This window comes from Mus pahari, chromosome 2, assembly GCF_900095145.1.
Source record: "Mus pahari chromosome 2, PAHARI_EIJ_v1.1, whole genome shotgun sequence".
In the NCBI taxonomy this organism is placed as follows: Eukaryota; Metazoa; Chordata; class Mammalia; order Rodentia; family Muridae; genus Mus; species Mus pahari.
In genome coordinates this window covers 140,432,965-140,439,042 of record NC_034591.1, presented here as the reverse complement: position 1 = coordinate 140,439,042, position 6,078 = coordinate 140,432,965, and positions in this window count along the sequence as shown.

Sequence of the window (6,078 nt, the reverse complement as noted above, 5' to 3'; positions counted from 1 at the left end):
CCATCCCCTTCCCCCTGAACTTCTCACCCCACCTACCTGGCCCTGTCCAGGCCTGGGAGGGAGGGGCCCAGGTGAAGTAGGGGGCTGGGCCAGGTCCTAGGACATTCTGTTCTTTTTGACACCATTGGCTGATAGGCCAGGAATGTGTAATGTCCCCTGTTGTGGTCACAGGGTTGCAGGAATGTGGGCACCAGAGGTAACATGTGCATGGGGGCCAGGCAGAGCTCTGTGGGCACAGACCAAGAGTCCAGGGACAGGCAGGGATGGCAGACACTGGAAGCGAACATAAGCTGTGTCCATGCTGGTATCTGGGGCAAGGAGGGTGGGCACACTGTCCTAGAAAGGAGAGGAAGCTCCTTCATCCAGGCTGTGGTTTTTCTCCAAAATCTCCCTCAAGCTGCCCCAGCTAGAGGAGACAGATGCAAGCAGTGACCACACAGGTGGGAAAGCCTCAAAGGCTCACACCCCCAAAAGAAAGAGTGAAGAGCCATGGGAGAGTCATTCACACAGCCCCGGTCCTGCAGAGCTTGCTAGTGATAGCTCCACTTGAGCCCTGGAGAGGGCCCACACACAGTGCTCCAGTGTGCTCACTGGCTCTTCCTACCCCTCTCTCCAGCAGCAGGAGCAGCAGACAGAGGTGCTCTCTGTGCCCCAGACACAGACCTAAGCAGCCATAGAAGTTCACCGAAAGCCAACAGGCCTGCATAACAGGGAGTTGAAATACAGGGAGATATGGGTTCTGGAGGCAGGGATAGGAACCAAGTGCTGGGGGAGAGAGGGGGGGGCAGCAGGAGGGACCCATCTCAAGTGACACCCTGGAGGGACTCATTTCAAGAGACACCCTGAAGACTGGCATTGCAGCTGAATCTTGCAGAATAAACCAGACAAATAAGAGGGCCCTCTGAGCTAGTCTCATTCTTGAACCGGTCAACCTGGGTGCCACCTGCTAGCTAGGCTGTGTGACAGATGCCTTGACACACATCCGCGAAACTTTCTGTGAGAGGCCGGCTCCCTCTCCACTCTCCACACACGGAAACCCTCCGAAACAACAAGTCAGTTTTCTGACATCACAAAGCAGAATGGCAGCTGCTGTAAACAGAATGCAAACAAACCGCCTTTTCCTCTGACGTTGCCTGTCTGTAGTCATTTGCCTCCTGGGGAACCAGCCCAGCAGGAGTGGTTTGCTCCCTCCCACACAAAGCCAATGGATTCATCCTTTCCAGGTAATGTCTCCTTGACTGTGTGTCTCTGAGCAGTTTCTACCTCTCCATATCCCCAGCCACCCCTATGCTCCCTTGAATCAAGCAAGTCCTTTAACCAGTGTATTACAGGCAAGGTGCCCGGTTCCCCTGACTGTTTAGTCTGTGAGGTTCCGAGAAGCTGGCTCCTCCCTGCCTCTTCTGTTTGCTAGCTGGGCCTGAAACCCAAGTACTGGCTTAAGGCAGCATGACAAATAGTTTTCATCTCAAGGACTCTGTGAGAATGCCTAGCCCAAAGAGTGTGGTGACTCTGGCATGTCCTGACGGAGTATGAGAGAGTGGCTTAGCTTGGCTTGGCTTGGTGACCACGGCACTAGAGATCTAGAATGGGCCAGTGCAAGCCCCATGTAAGAACAGATATTGGTACTTTGGTCAGAGTCCCATTTGAAATATCACACACACACACAAATACACATGCATACACACAAACATTCAAACACATGCATACATACATGCATACACACAGCAAACGCATACATACATACACATACACAGACATTCAAACACATGCATACACACACATACACACACCAAAACCAGGGGATCCTTCTGTAGCCCAGGCTAGCCTGGAACTCACAGTAGTCCTCCTGCCTCAGCTTTGCAATTGGATACATTTTTGTCACAGTATAGTTTCCCAGCAATGCAGAAACATGAAGCAACACAAGCTTCCCATTGTCCCCTTTTTCTCCTTCTCCACAGCCCAGAAAGAGAACCACGATGCCGATGACCACGATGGTGATGACCATGATGCTGGTGACATGTTCATCAATCCATCTCTCCCTGGGTGTCTCTCAGGGAGAGATGGATGTTTTGTTGTGCTGTATGCTGAGAAAAGGTGTCAATGTATAACTAACCTTAAACTTGCTTCATAACCAAGGCTGGCCTTGACCTCATGATCCACCTGCCTTGGCCTCCCAAGTCCTGCGATTACAGATATGTATGGCATGCCAGCTTATATGCATTTCCAAAAGGGAAAAATAATCATAAGTGTGTCCACTTTATACGTATTACTCTATGACTTCCATTTTTAAGCCAGGCATAGTGGCACATACTTTACTCCTTTACTCCCAGCACTGGAGAGGCAGGTGGATCTCTATGAGTTCAAGGCCAGCCTGATCTACACAGTGAGTGCTAGGATAGCCAGGGCTACACAGAGAGCTCCTAGAGAGATCCGACAGAAAGAGAGACAGACAGACAGAGACAGAGAGAGACAGAGACATAGAGACAGAGAGAGACAGAGACATAGAGACAGAGAGAGAGAGAGAGAGAGAGAGAGAGAGAGAGAAGGACAGATGGACTTTTTACCTCTCTGGGCTCCAGGGCTCTCATGTAAAGAATGGAGGGGCAGGAAATGGTGGGTAAGGCTGCCTAATGACAAAGGCCTTGCCAGGTGCATCTAGCTCCCTGCTCAGTACACAGGGGAACTAAGGCCTGAGAACAAAGTGACCAAAGCGACCTTGTCAGGGCCACCCGGGGTTGGGGTGGGTCATTTCCCAAGTCTGATGCTGGTTTCCTGATGTCCAGGATAGCAGAGTCCTATATGACATTTCAAGGGCTTTTTTTTTTTTTTTTTTTTTTTTTTAACCTTGTTTGAGAAAGGCCCCCTACCCAGGGCGTCCTGTCGCCTCTCCAAGAACCCCAAGCCATCTCTTAAATAAGGGGCTGCCTTCTCTGCCCCATTCCAGCCACCCACCAACCCTTAGTGCAGCCATAAACTATGCTCACTGCTCTAGGGAAAGAAGCCAACCTTCAGGGTCGCAGTGAGGCACACATTAGGACAGGTCCTCTTGCCTCTTCATTCCAGAAATAGGTGACAGGAAGGATCCCTTTCTGCTCCACACTCCCAAGGAAAGCCTGCCTCAACACCTCCTGCTGTTTACCGTTAACGATGTGGCCCATGAACGCACCTGTGTTCCCTTCCACAGGCCTACATGTATGTAGACCATGTTATGGAAACTCTGATGACAAGCACCAGGCTTGTTTATCTTGGTGACTTGGGTGACTCGTGGCTACCATTTCTGTTTTGTTTCTGAGACACTCTGAGGCCCAGGCTGTTCTCAAATTCCCCGTCCTCCCCTCCAGTCTGCCAAGTGTTGAAGTTACAAATGTATGCCACTGTGTCCAGCTTAATGGTCATTGCCCGTTGGCCCACTCCGCAGACAACAGAGTCTCACCTCTTGGCTAGGATCCAAGGTTTATCATTTGACAGCGGAGTACACATGGGGAAAACCGTCAAACACCCCAGCTTCTTCCAACAGCATATTGATTTGGGGGTCTGTTAATTTATCAAAATCTCTTTCACCTTTTCCTTTTCAGCTTTTATGCTTTCTAGGGTAAAAATGAGTCAGACAATTAAACATACCCCTTTACTCTTACACTCAGCACTAACTGTGGGGTAGCTTTCTGTGGCAAAGAGCATCCTTTTCTCTTTCTTTATGTAGTATAAATCTAATGAGATAGACCAGAAAATTTCTCTCTCCCACCCTCATCTTAGTGACCTGGGACGATGCTTAGGAGTCCCCGTTGAGACTTATTCCTTTGCTTAAGTACAGGGCTTGACAAGGTCCTCGCTGCAGACATTCCCAACCAGGTAATTCCTTGTTGTCTGAGCCTGTCTTGCACTGTGGATCACAGCAATGTCCCTGGCCTCTGTGCGCTAGGTGACAGTGGGAATTCCAAACCTTTGCAAACTAAAGTGTCTTAAGATAGTTCCAAATGTCTTCTGGGGAGCAGATGGAAAATAACTGGACAAATCTTTGCTCCTACTGAAACTCCAAACACTCAGGGAAAAGGCCACCTTTCCTGTCCATTTCTCTCTGTCTACCAGCCCAGCTGGGCTGGCTAACGGAATCAGTTGGCTAAGGGAACTATAAGGAAGAAGACAGGAGTGTTTTAGAGTGATCTACTCACACCAATTCTCTTTGGGGATTACTCATAGGCTGTGGGGACAAGGGTGTTTCAGAAACGCCCTCTGAGGGAGGCCTGGGAGAAGAGCCCTTCCCGCCTTCTGGGAGCCTGAGGGACTCAGTCCTGGTCTGGTTTTGCCCAGTGGACACTGATGAAAGTTTCTGGAAGCTGGTAAAAAGTCCAAGAAACCAAGACAATGCTGCGCTCACTAAGGGTTTGAAGATTTCTCACCCGGAGTCTCCATTCCTCAGAAGAAGGTTGGAGAGACACTACAGCAACCATTTTGTATTGTCGGTCCGAGGTCCCTGTAGGCTGCCAGGAGGTGGGTCGGGTCTCCCCACCTTTCTGCGTCCTGTCACAGAAAGTACCCATGCTCCCATACTCACTGCATAAATATACAAATAAACAGGTGAAAAAAGTTCATGAGAATCCACAAATCTACATGTGAAAACTCACAAACTTTAAAATCTACAGTAAAGGCAGTGGTAGCCAACACCTTTAATCTCAGAACTTGGGAGGCAGAGGAAGGCAGATCTCTGAGTTCAAGCCCAGTCCGGACTACAGAGGCAGTTCCAGGCTAGCCAGAGGCTACACAGAGAAACCTTGTCTTGGGGAAAATAAACAAACAAACAAACAAACAAAAAGGATAAGAAGAAAAAAGGCAGGTCATAAGCGAAAGCAAAGAAAGACAACATGGTGGCTCCCAATACTCTGTCTGTCTGTCTGTCTGTCTCTCTGGATAGTACATGTGAATTTTCCCTAATAAAACATAAAAAGAAGAAACAGTGAAATGTATCTAGGGCTGCTACCTGCCTACCTGTCCCTTTATGCTTTTAAGAGATCCAGGTGAGTCTAGCCCCTGCCCCAACTCCCTGAGCCGAGAAGAAAGAAATCAGAGGTCTGCTATTCAGTATCTCTACCACTGCCAGGGAGCCTGGGACGATTGAGACAGACAGTTGCCAGCAGAGTGGAGCTGCTGGGCCAGCACCAAGGAGAAGACAGCGCAGAGTGACTATCAAAAGCCCAGGCAGGTCTCCTGGTCCCCGTCCCAGTCCCCGCAGCCCCCCCCCCAGCAGCCCACCCCTCGCACCTCTGCGCCCCAGGCCTTCTCTAAAACTCACTCCCTTGCCAGCATTTCCAGTCGAGGCTCCACCGAAAGCCTGTCTGGATATCTGATCCACAGTTCTCAGGTGAGCTATTGAAAGAGAAGACTTTCCCTCATTCCAAAGGACACTCCCCTGAGTCACAAGGAAGGCAGGACAGATGTTGCCATGGGCTGGATCTGAAAATCAGATCTGGATTGCAATTAAGTTCTGCCAGAGTGGCTAAGCGGTGTGGACAGCCTTCATTCACTCTACGAATTTGTACCTGGCCTGTGGCATAAGCCAGATCATGGGCCAGCCCATAGCCTAGTAAGGGGCACAGGGCAGACATTAGGCTCCATGGCTGCTTTCTGAATTGAGATTTGGAGAGGGGGGGGGTTGGGTGAAGGGGGTTGGGAGTGGCAATCAGTGGGCGTGGGAAAGAGGAGGTACCACATACTTCCAGCAGCTCTGGGCCATTAATGGCAGGAAGAAAAGGTCCACCAGGCTTAACGATCTTAGAACCCTGCCTGGCACCCCTGCGTGCCTCTACCTGGTCTCTAGAAAGTAAGGTATCTACACTGGCTGGGCTCTCAGGTCCCTCGGTTTAAGAGAGTTATAGGCTTATGCGCACACAAGCTGGAACTAGGCTACCCAGCCCCAGCCCAGAGGCCCCCACTCACCAGGACCTGGGTTTACACACACCCACCCTTCCGTGAGAGAGGTCCCCAGAGGAAAGGACAGATTCAGGGCCAGCTGAACTCTCTCCAGTATCTTGTGGTGTGCGCCCTGGTGTGTGGCGTGGGTGGGGGTGGGCTTGTTACTGTGGC